General features: G+C 36.9%; 1 pseudogene; it reads left to right on the top strand.

The window, feature by feature from the left end:
• Positions 1–17,301, top strand: part of LOC119231449 (mitochondrial import inner membrane translocase subunit Tim23-like) — a 29,362-nt pseudogene extending 12,061 nt beyond the window's left edge.
• The last annotated feature ends 1,428 nt before the right edge of the window (positions 17,302–18,729 follow it).

Here is an 18,729-nt window from a genome sequence, read left to right as displayed (position 1 = left end):
GTCTGTTTGGTTTTAGTATTAATGTTGGCCTCATAAAATGAATTTGGGAGTATTCTTTCTTTCTCAATTTTTGGGAAGAGTTTAATCAGGATAGATATCAATTCATCTTTGAAGTTTGGTTGAATTCACTTGACCACTTGAAGCCAGCTGGTCCTAGGCTTTTATTATGGGGGATAGTTTTGATTACTGTTTCAATTTCCTTGCTTGTGATTGGCCTGTTCATGTTTTGTATTTCTTCCATATTTACTCTTGGATGGTTATGCAATTCTAAGAATTTGTCTATCTCTTCTAGATTATGGAAATTATTGGCATATATCTGTTCATAATACTCTTTTATTCTCTGAATTTCTGTGGTGTCTGTTTTTAATTTATTTTCTTTTTGATTCTGTTTATTTGAGATTTCTTCATTATTTTCTTAGTGAGCCTAACTAGAGGTTTGTCAATTTTGTTTATTTTTTTCAAAGAACCAGATTTTGGCTTCATTGGACTCTTTTTGATTTCTATTTCATTTATTTGTGCTACAATTTTTACATTATTTCCTTTCTTCTACTGGCTTTTGATTTTGTTTGTTCTTCTTTTTCTAATTCCTTGAGTTGAGATAGAAGGTTATTTATTTGAGCTCTTTTTTGTTTCTTGATATGGGCCTGTAGTGTTGTATTCTTCCCTTTAGAACTGCTTTTGCTGTGTCCCGTAAGTTCTGAAGGTTGTGTTCTCACCATTATTTGTCTGGAGGTATTTTATTTTATCTTATTTCTTCTTTGAATTCCTCATTAAATCTGTAGTCTTTCCATAGGGTGTTGTTAAGTCTCCAGGTATTAAAGATTCTTCCTGCTTTATCTTTGATACCTTTATTGCCACAAAAGATGCTTGGTATGATTTTAATCATCATGAATTTGTTGATACTTGTCTTATAACCCAACATGCGGTCAATTCTGGAGAATGTCCATGTGTTCTTGAGAAGAATGTGTACACAACTTTTTTGTGTGTAGTGCAGTGCCCTACAAATTTCTGGTAGGCACATATTGCCTAATTCTTTGTTTAAAGCTATTATGTTCCTGTTTATTCTCTATCCAGTCATCTCTCTATTGGTGTGAGTGGAGTTTGAAGTCTCCTACCACAAATGTCTTTTTTTTCAGTATCTGTTTTTTAGAGTTGATATTATGTGCTTAACCTATTTTGGTGCTACTTTGTTTAATAAGCATACATTGATGAGTGTTATATTTTCCTAGTATTACCTTATTCATTTTACAGTGTACATCTCTGTCTCTTCTTAACTTTTTTTTTAACTCAAATATATTTTGTCTTATATAAGCCTTTCTTTGGGCTCCATTTGCTTATAGGATTGTTTTTCAGATCTTTACTCTGAATTTATGTTTATTTTTGGATTTCAGGTACATTTTCTAGAGACAGCAGAAGGTTGGATTCTGTTTCTTAATCTATCCATATACTCAGTGTATTTTGGTGAGTTCAGTCCATTTACATTTAGGGTAAATATTGACATTTGAAAGTCTATTGCTGTTATTTGTCTTTAATTTTTTTTTTGGTTGGTTTTTTTTTTTTTTTGGTATAAAGAAAGGCTATTTCCTTTCTTCATTTTTTTTGTGAATGCTCCTTTCTTGGGTTTAGATATGAAAGATCCTTTCAATATTTTTGGTGTGGGGGTGTCTAGTGTTTGTAAATTCCTTGAGTTTCTCTTTGAGAGGACCTTTATTTCTCTCATATATGAAAGAGAGCCTTGAATGGTAGTATGAACTTAATTGGCAGTTTTTATCTCTAATTATTTGGGTTTTTTTTTTGTTTTTGTTTTTTATTTTAAAGAATTATTTATTTATTTATACAAGCACTGGGTACAGTCAGAAGTGCAGGAGGGCGAGAGAATTCACCAGAGTCAGAGCTGAGAGCAGAGCAGGCAGACTGAAGAAGTACACTGCTGAGGGGAGCAGTGGGCAGCAGGAGAGGTCTGCATGCCATGTGGGACCCTCACCCGGTGGCCAGGGATCAAACCGGCACTGCAGAGGCTGCAGGCAGCTTCACAACCCAGCACTCAACTGTTGCGCCACTGGGGAGGCCTTATATCTAATTATTTGGAACTCATCATTCCATTCTTTCTTTGTTCAAGTGTTTCTTCAGAAAAGTCCAGTCTTAACCTGACCAGGCCACATTTGTAGGTCATCTTCTTCTTTCCCTTTACCAGTTTCAATATTCTTTGTTTTGAGCTCTTAGAAGTTTCACAACTCTGTGTCTTAGTGTAGGTCTGATTTTGTGGATGTGTGCCAGAGTTCTCCTAACTTCTTGAATTTGTACATTTAGTCCATTCTTAAGGTTCTATTATTTCTTTTTTTTTTTTAAGATTTATTTTTTATTTATACAATAGCTGGGGTACAGGCCAGAGATAAGGGTGGTGAGAGGATTCACCAGAGACAGAGTGGGGAGCAGAACAGGCAGACAGACCGAAAGCACTGCTGAGGGGAGCAGTGGGCAAGACGGGAGAGGTCTGCCATGCCATGTGGGAATCTCCCTGGCCAGCCGGGAATTGAATCTGTGCTTTAGAGGCTGCAGACAGCTTCACAGCACTGCGCTCAATCCACTGGGCCACCGGGGAGGCCCCAAGTTTCTATTATTTCTTTAAATACATTTTCTGTTCCTTTCTCTCTCTTCCCCTTTGGTATACATCTAATTCTTAGGTTGCCTTTTCTCTTGGAGTTGAATAATTCTTCAAATGTTTCTTCATTTGTTTTTATTCTGTTTCTCTCATTCTTTTTGTACCCAGATTCTTTGTTCTTCTGTATCTTCAAATGTGTTCTTCCACTTGGTCTAGTCTGCTTCCACAGCTTTCTCCTGAATTTTTCTTCTCCTTTATTGATTTTTTTATGTCCAAAATCTCCATTGTTTTCTTTCTGCTTCAATTTCTATCTTCTGTTTGTTGATTTCATCCTGCATGCATTCATTTATTTTTGCAAATTTGCTTCCATTTCTTTGAAATTTTTTATCATGACAATTTTAAATTTGTTTCTGAGAGGAAGAATAGATTATTGGGTTATTGGGTTATTGGGTTCTGGAGAGTTGTTTTCTTTCTGTGGTTTGGCATTCATCCACAGTCTTATTTTCTGTTTTTTGTGTTTTTCTGACATGCTATTATTTTGTTTTGAGACTCTACTGCATTGGGAGGTTCTTCTGGGCAGGGTGTGGTTCCATCCACAAATTTTATTTAATTAACTAGTCCATCTAATATTTATCTTATCTTTCTGACTATATAAATTTTCTACTGCTCTGCTACTGTAACAAATTACCACAGATTTAGATTGAGTTTTAAGTCAACATAAATATTGTATCTAACAGTTTTTTTTTTTTTTTTTTAAGGTGAACAAAAGGTTTATTTACAAGGGAAGGGAAATGAGGAAATGTACAACTCAGGGAGAAAAGAGGGAGATAAATTCTTAAATGTGTCCTACCCGTTCTGCTGTCATGGAATCCCAAATGACTCACCGAGACCAAACCTGCCGGGCCAAGAGCACGAGCCAAGTGTGCCCGACCACACTAACTGGTTAGTTTTTATTTACAGAGAAAATGACTGTTTAACTCTGCCCTTAGGTCCTCGCAACTTCCCTTTGGGGATCCTGGGATTTGTAGTTCCCGGTGTCTTGATGAAGTGGGGGTGGCATCCACAAAGCCTATATGGAATTAACTATCCTTTTCCCCTAACACTTCCCCTCTTTCACTTTTTTGCCACCATTTCCATAGTGTGGAAGATCAAATGTATGGATGCTGGGGTACAGTTTCAGATGAAAATTTTTCTCAGAGTTCCCATTGGAAAGCAAACCAGTCTCTCCAGGTATTATCCATTGTGGAAAGCAAAAGTCCTTCATTCCTGGGAAATAGTTTATCAATCCAAGACAAAAAAAAAAAAAAAAAGTAAAGAAAAGAAAAGAAAAGAAAAGAAAAGAAAAGAAAAGAAAAGAAAAGAAAAGAAAAGAAAAGAAAAGAAAAGAAAAGAAAAGAAAAGAAAAGAAAAGAAATGAAAAGAAAAGAAAAAAACAAGAAAAAAATACATCTGGAGGCATTAGACAAAACAAAACAGCAAAGATATCAAATCACAGGAAAAATATTAAAATTGATTCAACTTATGCAAAAACATGTTCTCTCAACCTTGATCCCAAATTGTTTCAATAGCGTAGTGAAAGTTTGCAAACCAAATCTACTTTTAAACCATATTATGGGGCCTCCCTGGTGGCGCAGATGTTGAGCGCAGTGCTGCAAAGCTGTCCGTAGCCTCTGCAGCGCCGGTTCGATTCCCCGCCGACCAGGGAGAACCCCACATGGCACAGCAGACCTCTCCTGCCATGCCTGCTGCTCCCCTCAGCGGTGCTTTAGGTCCATCTGCCTGTTCTGCTGCCCACTCTGGCTCTGGTGATTTCTCTCACCCCCCCCCCCGCCACATGTCTGACCTGTACCCCAGTTCTTGTATAAATAAATAAATAAAACTTTAAAAGAAAATAAAAAATAAACCATATAACCTATTTTTGCATAAAATCACAGGGCAGAATAACTAAATGGCAGTTTTAGCTGGCTTTGTTGGAATATTCTATAAAGGATCAGAGCGAACTCTTGACATCTGGTCATCTTTTTTTTTTTTTAGATTTATTTATTTATACAAGAACTGGGGTACAGGCCAGATGCACTGGAGGGTGAGAGGATTCACCAGAAACAGAGTGGGGAACTGAACAGGCAGACTGACGAAATACACTGCTGAGGGGAGGAGCGGGCGCTGCAGGAGAGGTTTGCTGCACCATGTGGGACCCTCGCGGGTCGGCTGGGATCGAACCGGCACTGCAGAAGCTGCGGACAGCTTCACAGCGTGGCGCTCAACTGCCTGCGCCACAAGGGGAGGACCTGGTGCATGTAGGCTTTAAGAACAAAGTTGGTCTCATCAGACTCCACGTGGGCTTCCTCTTCTCAAGAGTAGCAGGACTTTTTCTTTTTCCGGGTTGTCCAGTCCTGCCCATGAAAGCAGTTTCCTCACCTCCCTTGGAAGTCTCTGGAACCTGTGGACAAAGCAACAGGTTCTCCTCTTCTTGGTTAAGCTCAGTTTCAACTTCCTGGAAGATGCCATTCAAAGACACACAATGACACTCATGTCCAATTGTTTTAGTTTAAGCAGACAAAATTCCTATGGAAGTTATGCAAAAATAGTTTCTGAGATAAGTAATAAAAAAAATACTACCACTATTTCCATGCTATGTTGGTATCAAAGGGAGAAAAAATGTAAACACAAGTTAGCTATGCTGGAAAAAAAAAAAAACAACATGCTGCAGATCCTGGTCACTCAAAACAAGAAAACTTTATGAATTCAGAACAAAATGCAAAAAAAAAAAAAATTGCCAGTATTTTGTCAAAGAAAACTTAGTAAAAACCAGGTGTAATTCCAGGTCTATTCAGTTCTTTGTAGGAAATTTTTACTCTCCACAGTTCCATCAATAGGAATTGGTTAACCTTTTCTCATTTTCTCCAGAAACAATTTCTGTACTACACAATATTGCAAGGCAACAATCACCATTGACAATTTACATACATATCAGGTATTGAGAGTTTGTATACATGTTTTAGAAAACCATTGTGAACATTTCTGTACATGTCAAAGTGTTGCCCTTTTCCCAAGAGGCAATGCTTCCCTTCTAGTTTTACTTAACTAGGTAAGCCAAATAGGACCAATTCATCTAATGCCTTTCCCAAGAGGAAAGGGAGAAATCTTGTAGAGTGTCTCAGAAGCTCTGCTGAGGTTCCACAAAATTTCCTTCCATCAACCAAATGACAGACTACCAAATTTTTACTTGAATTTAGATTTCTGGGAAGCTTTGCATAAATATCAGAAAACAGCAGACAACAACATTCAATCTCTATGAAGGCACCGGCTTAGTTTAGTATTATAATGTTGACAATCAAAACATAACCTTTATTTTTTTTTCTTTTTCTTTTTTTTTCCTTCTGGCTTGACTTTTTTTTTCCATCTTTTTAATTTTTTTTTTTAATTTTTACTTCACTATTCATTTTTAAACAATATTTGCTTCCCCTCACCCCCTCAAGTGTAGTCCCCATAGAGTTTCCTTCACCAGTGCATCCATGCACCATCACCTCAGTCCCCTGTGCTCCTCCCTCCCTCCCTCTGATCCCTCTCCCTCCTCCTCCCTCTCACCACTGCTCTTCAATATAATACTGGAGGTCCTAGACTAGAGAAAGACATACAAGGAATCCAGATAGGGAAAGAAGAAGTAAAATTATCACTGTTTGCAGACGATATGATAATATACATAGAGAACCCTAAAAATTCCACAGAAAAACTACTCATAATAATCAACAAGTTCAGTAAAGTAGCACGATACAAAATCAACACATAAAAATCAGTAGCCTTCCTATACACAATCAATTAATCTGAAGAAGAAGCAATCAAGAAAGCTATCCCTTTTATAATTGAAACAAAAAAAAATCAAATACTTGGGAATAAACCTAACAAAAGAGGTAAAAGACCTATACAAAGAAAATTATAAAATACTGTTTTAAAAGAAACAGAAGAAGACACAAAGAAATAGAAAGTCATCCCTTGCTCGTGGACTGGAAGAATTAACATTAAAATGTCCATCCTACCAAAAGCAATATACAGATTCAACATTATTCCAATAAAAATCTCAATGACATTCGTCAAAGAAATAGAACAAATACTGATGAAATGCATATGGAACCACAAAAAACCACGCATAGCCAAAGTCCCACTGATGAAAACAAAAGAGAAAGAGGTATCACACTTCCAAACTTCAAGCTATACTACAATACCATAATAATGAAAACAGTTTGGTATTGGAACGAAAACAGACACACAGACCAATGGAACCGAACAGAAAGCCCAGAAATAAAACCACACTTATAAGGACACCTGATCTTTGACAAAGGAGCAAAGAATATGCAATGGAACATGGACAGTTTGTTCAATAAATGGTGCTGGGAAAACTGGACCACCACATGCAAAAAAAATGAAACTAGACCACTACCTTTCACCATGCACAAAAATCAACTCGAAATGGATAAAAGAACTGGACATAAGACCTGAAACCATAAAATATATAGAAGAAAATATAGGGAAAATATTACAAGACATACATCGCAATAACATCTTTAAAGACTCATCACCCAAAACAAAGAAAATCAAGGAAAACATAAACAGCTAGGATTACATCAAACTGAAAAGCTTCTGCACAGCACAAGAGATATTAACCAAAATAGAGAGACAGCCCACTGATTGGGAAAAAATATTTGCACTCCAGTCAACTGATAAGAGACTGATCACAAAGATATACAAGGAACTCACAGAACTGAACAAAAACAAAATAAACAATCCAGTCAAGAAATGGGCAGAAGAACTTAAAAGACGTTTCTCCAAAGAGGAAATGCAAATTAAAACCACATTGAGATACCACCTTACACCAGTAAGAATGGCACATATCAAAAAAAAAAAAAAAAAAAGCAACAACAAATGTTGGCGAGGATGTGGCAAAAAAGGAACTCTCCTACATTGCTGGGGGGACTGCAAATTGATCCATCCACTATGGAAAGCTGTCTGGAGGTTCCTCAACCTACTAAAAATGGGGTTACCATACGACCCGGCAATTCCACTACTAGGCATCTATCTTACAGATTTCGTTGAATCAGAAATCCAGCATGAGTCTCTCTGGACTAAAATGAAGATGTCAGTAGGACTGTGTTCCTTTTTTAAGCTCCAGGGTTAATCCCTTTCCTTGACATTCCATCATTTAGAGACCACCTGTCTTGTTCCATGGTCCATATTTTTCTGCACAAGAAAATGCCACTGTATACTGCACTATGTGCTTTTACTAGGTTGTTACATATTCTAAGGTATTTCTGAATAAATGTGACATTTATTAATTTACTGGATTTATTCTTTTTTAGCTATTAGGAAACATAATTTATTAGATAACTCAATGATAAATTCAGTTAGTTGCAGAAGATTGTAACATATTTGGAAGAGATATTTAAGCAACACAAAAACATTAAATTAGGCTTTAAATTCTTCATAAATATTATAATGAAAGTGACATAGAGAATTTTAAATGCTTGTTGATATGCCTGCTTTCATGGTTTTATGTCTAAAATAGTTCCTCTTTTGAATATGATTAAATGATTTGAATGAAGCGCTAAAAGAAGAATCTATGAAACTAGAATGCCAATCAAATGCTCAAGTGAGGCTCACAAAGCAGAAGACAACTGGGAAGTGAACTCATAGCATAATTTCATTAGTTTTCATTGACTGAGATATTTAGTTAGCTCTGAATTTAGAAAAACATAGAAACACATACAAGAATTTAGCAATGTAGTTGTTGATCAGATATTATGGAAATGGAAATGTATCTTCCAAAAGAGGAAGCTTTAATAAATGAGGATTTAAAAAAAAAGAAGAGAAAGAAAGAAGAAAGAATATTGTATGTACTCCGAGTTCCAAATACTGAAAGTAGATATCAGTTAAGAATGCAATGTTGCTAAACTGATAAGTAAAATGTCATTTTTTATCACAATACTGATAAATTAAGCATTATGTGTGTCTTATTTAAACCATTAAGTGTGTTATTACAGTGGTATGCTCCTGCAGCTTTGCTTAACAACCCGGAAAATCCATCATGCAGAGTCCATTTTTCAAACAAATCTAAATCCTTTCTGTTATATCCCCAGCCCTGTCCATATTATTGCAGTTCCTCCAGACTAAAAATGCAGAACACAAAGCAGAAAGAAATAGCCTTGTTACAAATGTGTAAGCACAAAAGAAGTCTACTTATTATAACATTTAAAATTTAAAATACATATGTGTTCTATGAACAATACTTAAATAAAAATTAGAGTAGTCCTTTAATTTTAATATTAACTTTCCAATCCTTATAATATCTGACATACTTATCACACATGTCAAAACAAAGTTGACTTTCATTTGTACCTCTTCTATGCTCAGGTTTTGATGAGCTTGTCATTTGTCATTTCTGAAGTTTCATATTTTAATGTTCATTGGTTTAAATTTTATATAATCTCACTGAAAAGATCAATGATAACACATGAATTTATTTTCAGAGTAAATCAAGTCAAAACTCAATGTTGTTGTTGTTATTATTGTCATCAGCAAAGCTAGCAAAGGGGCAACTTCCCTGGGACTTCAAGCAGAAGTACATCTAAAACATTTTCCTTCATAAGTGCAAAGAGAGTATCTTTAACATCTGCTACAGCCATTTATTTTCTCTCCGTTTTTTCCTAATGAGAATGATGCTGAAAACTTGGAAAGGGCAAGTGAATTATTTGTGAACATTGAAATGATTTAGAAAAAATAATGCAAGTATCTTTGGAAACACATGTAATGGAAAGATTGAAGTTATGGCAATGATAGACTTATCATTTTAAGATTTCTTTTATTTATTTATGCATACAAGAGCAGGGGTGTAAGCCAGAGATGCGGGAGGTGAGATGATTCACTGGAGACAGAGTAGGGACCAGAACAGGCAGATCCTCTGAAATACACTGCTGAGGAGAACAGGGGGACAGTCTGGAGAGGTCTGCTACACCATGTGGGCTGCTCCCTGGCTGGCCAGGGATAGAACTCATGCTGCAGAGGCTGCAGATTGTTTCATAGTGTGGTGTTTAACCCCTTGTGCCACCAGGGTGGCCCTCATTGTCCATTTTTAAACAATATTTGCTTCCCTCCACCCCCTCAGGTGTGGTCCCCATCGAGTTTCCTTCACCAGTGCACCCGTGCACCATCACCTCAGTCCCCGATGCTCATCCCTCCCTCCCTCTGACCCCTCTCCCTCCTCCTCCCCTACAGTATGTCTCTGATTTATAATTGTTTTTGCTTTGTTGTGTTTTGTACTATCATTATTTTTTTTACACTGATGCCTTATTTGGTTCCCCTATATTCCTGCTATAAGTGAAACCATCTGATATTTTTCTTTTTCTTTCTGGCTTATATCATTGAGCATAATTCCTTCTAATTGCAGCCACGTTGCTGTGAATGACATGAGTTTATCATTTTTGATTACTGAATAATATTCCATTGTTTATATATGCCACATCTTCTTGATCCAGTCATCTATTTTTGGGTATTAGGGTTGTATCCAAGTTTTACATATTGTAAATAGTGCTGCAATAAACATAGGGGTACACATGTTCTTTTGAATCAATGTTTTTGTGTCCTTTGGGTACATCCCTAGGAGTGGAATTGCTGTGTTCTATGGTAGCTCCATTTTTAGTAGACTGAAGAAACTCCAGACAGCTTTCCACAGTGGTTGGACCAGTTTGCACTCCCACCAGCAATGTAGAAGAGTTCCTTTTTCACCACACCCTCGCCAGCATTTGTTGTTGCTTGTTTTTTTTTTTTTTGATATGTGCCATTCTTACTGGTGTCAGGTGGTATCTCAATGTGGTTTTAATTTGGATTTCCCTGATTATAAGGGACATTGAACATTTTTTCAAATGCCTGTCGGCCATTTGCATTTCCTCTTTAGAGAAATGTCTTTTAAGTTCTTCTGCCCCTTTCTTGACTGGATTGTTTATTTTGTTTTTATTCAGTCTTGTGCATTATTTGTATATCTTTGTGATCAGTCCCTTATCAGTTGACTGGAGGGCAAAGATTTTTTTTCCCAATCAGTGAGGTGTCTGTTTTGGTTAATGTCTCTTTTTCTGTGCAGAAGCTTTTCAGTTTGATGTAATCCCAGGTGTTTATCTTTTCCTTGACTATCTTGGCTTTGGGTGATGAGTCTTTAAAGATGTCATTGAGATGTATGTCTTGTAGTGTTTTACCTATATTTTCTTCCATATATTTTATGGTTTCAGGTCTTATGTCCACTTCTCTTATCCATTTTGAATTGTTTTTTTGTGCAAGGTAAGAAGTAGTGGTCTAATTTCATTTTTTTGCATGTGGTTGAACACATTATCTTTCTAATTATCTTGTCAAATGCTCATTTTCATTGGATTTTTTTAACTGGATTTTTATTACTGAGTTGTGAGTTCATTATATATTATGCATAAATCTTCATCAGATATGTGTTGTTAATATTTTCTTCAAGTACATGTCCTTACATTTTCATGTTTTATTGACCTTTGAAATATACAATTTTTTTAAACAGGACTTATATATTTTGTATTATTGTTTTTTGGCTTCTAAGGAATTCTGTCTACATCTAGTTGCAAAGTTATTCTCTCTTAATTCCTTTAGAAATTTTTAGTTTTAACATTTATGCCTGTTTACCTTTTATCTCACTTTTTGTGTATTATGAGATTGAAGCCAAATTTGCTTTTTCTCTACTTGGTTAACCACTTTTATCAGAAACAGTTTTGAAAAGACTATACTTTCCCTTTCAAATGATGTGGTGTGTCTTAAATCAACTTAAGATATATGTCAATCTATCTGGACACTCATTTATTTCTCATGTTAGTATTACATTATCTTTATTATTATGGTTCCATGCGATGACACGTAATTAGATGATTTGTTCTTTTTCAAAATATTTTAGCTATTTTCAGTCTTCTGAATTTCCACATACATTTTATAATTAGTTATTAGTTTATACACAGCAGTCAACTGGGGTTTAATTAGGAATTGTAATTGTTATAGGACAGGGAGAGGGGCAGCCCAAACCCCGCAAACCTGCCTATTCTAAATGGGTTCTGCCATCCGCCGCATCAACACAAAACACATGAGACTAATGGGAAGGCTCTTTAATAAAACTAGGAAACAATACAGGTAAGGCAAAAAGTCTAGTTTCTAAATGAAGCACCCAAAGTTACCCGTCCCCTCGTGGGTAAAAGTCCATCCATATGGGATCGGCCCAGAACAAGGCCCCAAAGCCTGCTACAAGTCTAAAGCATCTTCCAGTGGGGACCCACAGAAAAGGGTCACAAACAACCGGACAAGCCCGGAAGGAAAAGAGCAAAATCAACATCAAGATAAAAGCTGCCATAGTCACCTCCCCATGGGTCTCACCCACATCTGTGTCACCCAGTCCACAACCAAAAGACAAGTGCAGTTTCTTCACGTGTCTCTAGGCTCCACGCGCCTCCTCCAGGTCTCCTGGCTCCATCCTGATTTCTTCCTCAGTCTCTTCTGCAGCTTCTCTCTTCTCTTCCTGCTCAGCTCCACCCTCCCTTGGGTGGGGCAGGGAACCTCCCCCTTTCCTGGGGACCACCCTGTTACATAATGACTCTGTACATAAATTATTAGAGAATTGACATTCTAAAAGTTTCAAGCTATCTAACGAATGATGATGATATGCATCTTAATTATTTATGTGTTTTTATGTCTGCCTGCAATACTTTATAGTTTTAATTGTTCATGCTTTGCCTATTCTTTGTATAAGTTCTCCTCACCTCTGAGGATTTTTGTTCATTTGTTTTATTTGATTTGTTAGGCTACTGGAATTTTTTTATTTTTATTTTCATTTTTTATGTTCCAAAAACCTTATTTTCAAAAACAGTCAGCAAAAAGGATTTGGCCTATAGGTCAGTTTGCCAATCCCTGACTTTTTTTTCTTTCATTTTCTTTCTTTCTTTATTTACTATAAATTTTCTTGTTATTTATATTGTTCTACATCATTGTTCATTTTTAAACAATGCTTGCTTCCCCTCGTCCAGGTGTAGTCCCCACAGAATTTCCTTCACCAATGCACCCATGCACCATCACCACAGTCCCCTGTGCTCAGCCCTCCCTCCCCCCATCTGATCCCTCTCCCTCCTCCTCCCCTGCAGGATATCTCTGGTTTATAAATGTCTGTTTGTTTTTGTTTTGTTCTATTTTGTATTGTTATTATTTTCCCCCAAATGTCTTATTTGGTTCCCCATATGATTTTTTTAATTTCTTATTTCAATCATTTAATCTTTTTTTAAAGATATATTTATGCATACAAGAACTGAGGTACAGGCCAGAGGCATGGGGGATGAGAGGATTTGCAGAGACAGAGTGGGGAAGAGAACAGGCAGACTGACTGAAATACACTGCTGAGGGGAGCAATGGGTGAGTCAAGAGAGGTCTGCTGTTCCATGTGTGTTGCTCACCGGCCGGGGTTCGGAACTCGTGCTACAGTGGCTGCGGATTGCTTCATAGGTTGCGTCTTAACCCCTTGCGCCACCAGGGAGGACCGCAATCATTTTTTCTTCATATTTGAAAAGGTACATTGGATTTTGTACAATCATATTGTAATTTGAAATTTTGCCAAATCCATTTCTTAAGTCTAGGCTTTTTATAAATTCATTAGGATCTTCTCATATAAGCTGTGTCACCTGTGGGTAATGACAATTTATTTCTTAATTTTCAGTCTTTATTGTTTCTGAATTTTTTTTATTTTCTTTACTCAATGGATGGCTTAGGGGTCTAAGACAATATAAATTGAAGTAATGCATGAGTGGACCCTAAAAATTATTTTTCCCTGGATTTTTAATCTCAAAAAGTATTATAAAATATTATACTCTTGGGCCTCCCTGGTGGCACAGGCAGTTAAGCGTACCCACATGGCATGGCAGACCACTCCTATCTTGCCTGCTGCTCCCTTCAGCAGCGTATTTCAGTCAGTCTGCCTGTTCTGCTCCTTGCTCTCTCTGGTGAATCCTCTCACCCTCCCACACATCTGCCCTGTACCCTGGTTCTTGATGCATAAATAAATAAATCTTTTAAAAAATAAAATAAAACATTATACTCTAAATCTTAACCTGAGCTTAAAAATACATAGAGAAAATGGGAAGAGGTGACTCAAGACAGTACTTCTCAGATCCTAAAAGGCAGTTGGCTTTTGCACAGACACATCAATCTGCTGTTATCCATTATCTACTCATCCATAGAGAGGATGCACCAAAGGCACATCCTGCCTTTTCACCTGAGAAATCTTAAACTTGTCTTTGTCTCTCTAGAGGTAAATTTAACTCACCTGTTGATGAGTATCTCAGTTTCTACTATTTATCTACAATTGGAAAGACAATATTAAAAGTGATAATTTGCAGTATCATAAAGTACTAGCTACAGTAAATGCTACCCTAAAGTTCTTTACATATGTTGTCATTTAATTCTCAAATGAGTGCATAAGTTGCTATTATAATATATTATTCCATTTTACCCTACAAAAATGCTGAAACACAAGGAGGGGGAAAAAAGGCCAAGTTCACAGAGCTAGCAATCTTTTGCTCACACCTACAAAAGCAAACATGTGTTACATCTATACTTACAATGATGAGACAATTAAATATGTTTGTGAGACATGAAAGAAACAGTAGATTTCAACTTTAATAAAACAAATAATTTGTTTTGCTTCAAAATAGAAGAGCGTAGAAACCCACAGTGGTTTAGTAACTTAATCAGACTGAAGCTCACCTCTGATCCTCCAGGACAATGATCTGTCCTACGACTATCCTGCAGATGGAAACCATTCCACTGTCCCCTCTCTTAATCTAGGCATCAGCTCACAGAACAGTCCTCCTCATTTCAGACATGGTGATGACATAAAACCAATAGTGCCTAATGGCAGTAGAAAATACATGCCAGATATTCAAAACAGAGTAGATGACCAAAAAAAAATGAACAAGAAAGAATTAATGTCCCATGGTTATTTGACTTCTGGTCAGTTTGAAGTTACATCTTTTCATCTCCATTTATTCTTCCATGCAACATTTTTCTACTTTCAAATACCTATCACATATCCTTAGCCATAATAGTACAAATTTTTATTAAGACACAATGAGTCAAGAAGGCACTACAGATCTCCTATGGCATCACTCCCATTTAAAAAGTCAGGGAAACTTTTCATTCATTGGGTATGGGTTTTTTTTTTTTTTTTTAAGATTTGTTTATTTATTTATACAAGCACTGGGTACAGTCAGAAGTGCAGGAGGGTGAGAGAATTCACCAGAGCCAAAGTGGGGAACAGAACAGGCAGACTGATGAAATGCACTGCTGAGGGGAGCAGTGGGCATGGCAGGAGAGGTCTGCGCACCATGTGGGACCCTTGCTGGCTGCCGGGGATCGCACCGGCGCTGCAGAGGATGTGGGCAACTTTGCAGCCCAGTGCTCAACCACTGAGCCACCAGGGGAGGCCCCATTGGGTCTGGTTTTTCTCAGGCTGAGATTATTCTGGTTCCTCTCCTCTCATAGTATGTTGGTGAAAGCACAGACTTCATAACAAGCACATCAGTCCCTGAATACTTAGATTCCTGAACAAATACTCTGCCCTGAATACACCTTTCCTGCACAATTAGTAAATCAGCCTACAGAGTTGAGTTATTCCACTTATTTATTGCATTCTACTTACTAATTTAACTTTTCTAGAATAGGTACAATAAGACATTAAAAATAGATACACTAATTCATAGACCTTACCAAACCATACACAAAAGAATTCTTTGAGTAATATGATGAGACATGAATATATTTCACTTAGAGTTAATTGGATATGTAATTTCATCAAATTTTTGCTAAATAAGATGTTATGTTAAAGAAAGATGCCAAACACTTAATAAAAATTATAGCAGTATGTTGAGCGCAGCGCTATGGAGCTGTCTGCAGCCTCTGCAATGCGGGTTCTATTCCCAGCCAGCCATATGGCATGGCAGACCTCTCCTGCCTCACCCACTGCTTCCCTTTGCAGTGTTTTCAGTCCGTCTGCCTGTTCTGCTCCCTGCTCTGTCTCTGGTGAATTATCTCAAGCTCCTGTGCCTCTGGCCTGTACCCTAGTTCTTGCATAAATAAATAAATCTTTTAAAAAATTATCGCTAAAAACAGAGAAAATCTAGTATTTTCCTGCTAATTGGGAATTAATAAAACACTTTTAAAGAACCCTTTAAGGACAAAGTATCTGTACAGCAAAACTGCAGATTATGAGATCATCCTAATTCCAAACCTTTGGCTGGGTGAGATGGGGAGTGAATTGTGAGGCAGAAGACCCCATCTACATAAAGTTTAGGAGGAATACAGTGACCAAATGCCTCTCCAGTGCACTGAGCCTCAACCTATCAGATAGGACATACCTTGCTTCACCTTGTTATGGCTGGGGCTTAGCTCAAGCCAGGAGGACAACAGAATGTTTACTCTAAGAGTACAAGAGGGAAAGAGAAAAGCTGGAAGGGAAAGAAACAGAGAGAAAGGAGAGAAATGCAGTCTTTATGGGCTTTAAGAACAATGATTAACTCTTCTAAAATCTATTATTATAAATTTACCATTTGACAAATACCATCAGTGCTGGAAACACTTCTGCTCATAGAACGCATGGGAGAAAGAAATACAGATAGGATTAATTAATGACACCCTCAAGTAATAGGAATTCCATTTTTTTGTAGTAATAAAATATTTTGAATTAAAAAAAAGCAAAAGACCTACTTCTATTTTAGGTTTTTGCAGGTTATTTGTAAATAAAAAAAAATATTGTGTTGGAAAATTTGGAAACAAATTATGCATTTAAAGCATAAAAGCAGGGGGAAATAATTGGACATGTGAAGGAGGTGGTGGTAATGCTTGTCTTCTCGCTGTTACTGAGGCTAATGGCAAAGCAGACACCCAACGCAACTACAGAGGGCGGCCCAGTGGCAGCAGCAACAAAACCACCGTGGGGTTGGCGGGCTTTTTCCCAGCAAGAGGAACAGATTTCCCGTATGCGGATTTGGCCAGGGTCTGGCTAACTGGTATGAACCCGCTGTCACTTTATTTAAATGAGGATCCATAATATCTTGTTCAAGAGTACACATGAGTTTAATTTACCAAGCAGAGCTAATAAAGCCCAGGGAAGATTTGAGCTGGGCTCTTCACCACTGAAAGATGTTGTGTCACAGGGACTGCATATGGGGCCAACAATGGTCTACGACCAGGACTGAAGGAAACACAGAACATGGCCTAGTCCAAGGCAAAAAACATAGATTTTGGATATGAGTACGCAGGGGGCACTTTGGGCTAATACTCTTGGTTCTCTGGCTTTGCTGTGCATTTGATGTCATCGTTGAGAAAACATGAGGTGCAGAAGATGACCTCAATGCAGTAGCAGCTGGAACAGTGACAAGCATGTGGTATAAATCTACTGGTGGTCTTCAAGGGGTAGCACCAGGCAGTCTAGCAGGACTAGCGCTTACCAGCCTCTATCACTACAGAGTAAATGGAAGTGCACGAAAGGCTCCTTGCTCCAACAATCACTTTTAAGGCGATGCCAACTCATGAATGGAGAACACTTTGGTAGTCATCCAGGTCAATTTGTAAGTCAGCCTGGAGTTTTTCTATCCTCTACTTACAATTAGTTTGAAAAATTAGAGATTCTCATTTGCTGTGACCAGCATGGATGGTTGACAGGTACCGACACTCCAGCCATTAATGAGTTGAAGCCAAAATCTTTTGGTGGCTGAGTAATGTGGTTTCTTCTCTAGAGAGTATGTACCTGTTATCTCCTACACCCGAAGCTGGAAAACCACACTTACTCCCAGAAATTCAGGTCATGCTATCAATACTGTAACCATATTTGTTCATTTAATGATCTAAAACTAACATAGCCCTGTATTCCCAATAAAGGGTGAAAACAGAACCAAAGTCCTAACTCCCATGTAAGAAAAAAAAAAAATACAAGAAAAATTGGTGCCAAAGGATAATACCAGTAAGTGGAATCAGCAATAACTATAGGTTAGAGTATGGCCTGGCTTTAATTAAGTTTAAATTAGCTTTATATAAAAATAACTTGGTTTTGAATCTGTAAGATTAAAATGATAACATAAATATCTGAAAGAAATCCTCTTTTTAAATCTTCTCAATCAAGTCTGAAGACTCATGAAATAAAAACAGAAATTGTGAATTACCAATTAATTTAAATTGCAGACTTTTTATGCACATTTGATTTTGTAACATGTTTTAGCAGGCATTTTTAAATATTAAAGACTATCAGTTGGGTATGAAATGAAAATTAATACCATATTCAAAGGAGTCATTTGAAATATACAAGTTTTTTCTAGCTTAGAAAACTCAGTTTTGCTCAACAAATAGGAAAATCAATTTATTATTGCTTATTGTAATAAATTTGATAATTTATTATTAGCAATAAGTTATTGTTAGTGATAATAAAATCTATTCTGTGTTTAGCATTTTCATTATTCTATCAAAATTAGAACAAGTTTTAATTCAAGTAAAACATTATCCCACTGCCCATTTTTCTTTCATCATTGCTCATCTTTTCAAATTCAACTATTATAATTTATCACTGTCACATTCTAGCATATTCCTAATACAAATTAGGTGTTCTCTAAATAAGTGCTTAATAAATCATTCTTTACAGCATGTTAATTTTCTTAAATATGATGATGCAGATATCTAAAACAGAATTTCACTACCAGTCTAAAAAGATTATTTTCTAGTCTCAAGGCTTACATTGTAGTTTAAAGTAAGTGCAGCATAGCAGGATCCCTCAACATTCCACTGGCTAAGGGTATAGAATGGACATGCAGTTTGGAAATGATTTTTATTCATGTGAGTGTGAGTAGTGACCATTGTGGCTTTATTTTATGACTCATGTCATGTTCATCAGTGGCTTTGCAGAAGAATTAAATTTTGGGTTTCTGTTACTGTTTTGATTAGATCTTTCTTTTTTCTATTTTCTATTCTACTTTCTTTTTCTATTTGAATTTAAAGTCACAACATGTATCTCCCTGGATTCTCTCCCCAATAATGCCTGTGGGTTTGCT

Source organism: Talpa occidentalis, unplaced genomic scaffold (assembly GCF_014898055.3).
Source record: "Talpa occidentalis isolate TD23 unplaced genomic scaffold, MPIMG_talOcc4v2.1 talOcc4.7, whole genome shotgun sequence".
Classification (NCBI taxonomy): Eukaryota; Metazoa; Chordata; class Mammalia; order Eulipotyphla; family Talpidae; genus Talpa; species Talpa occidentalis.
Note: the sequence above shows the minus strand (reverse complement) of the source record. Positions and strands in the feature narration are given on the sequence as shown.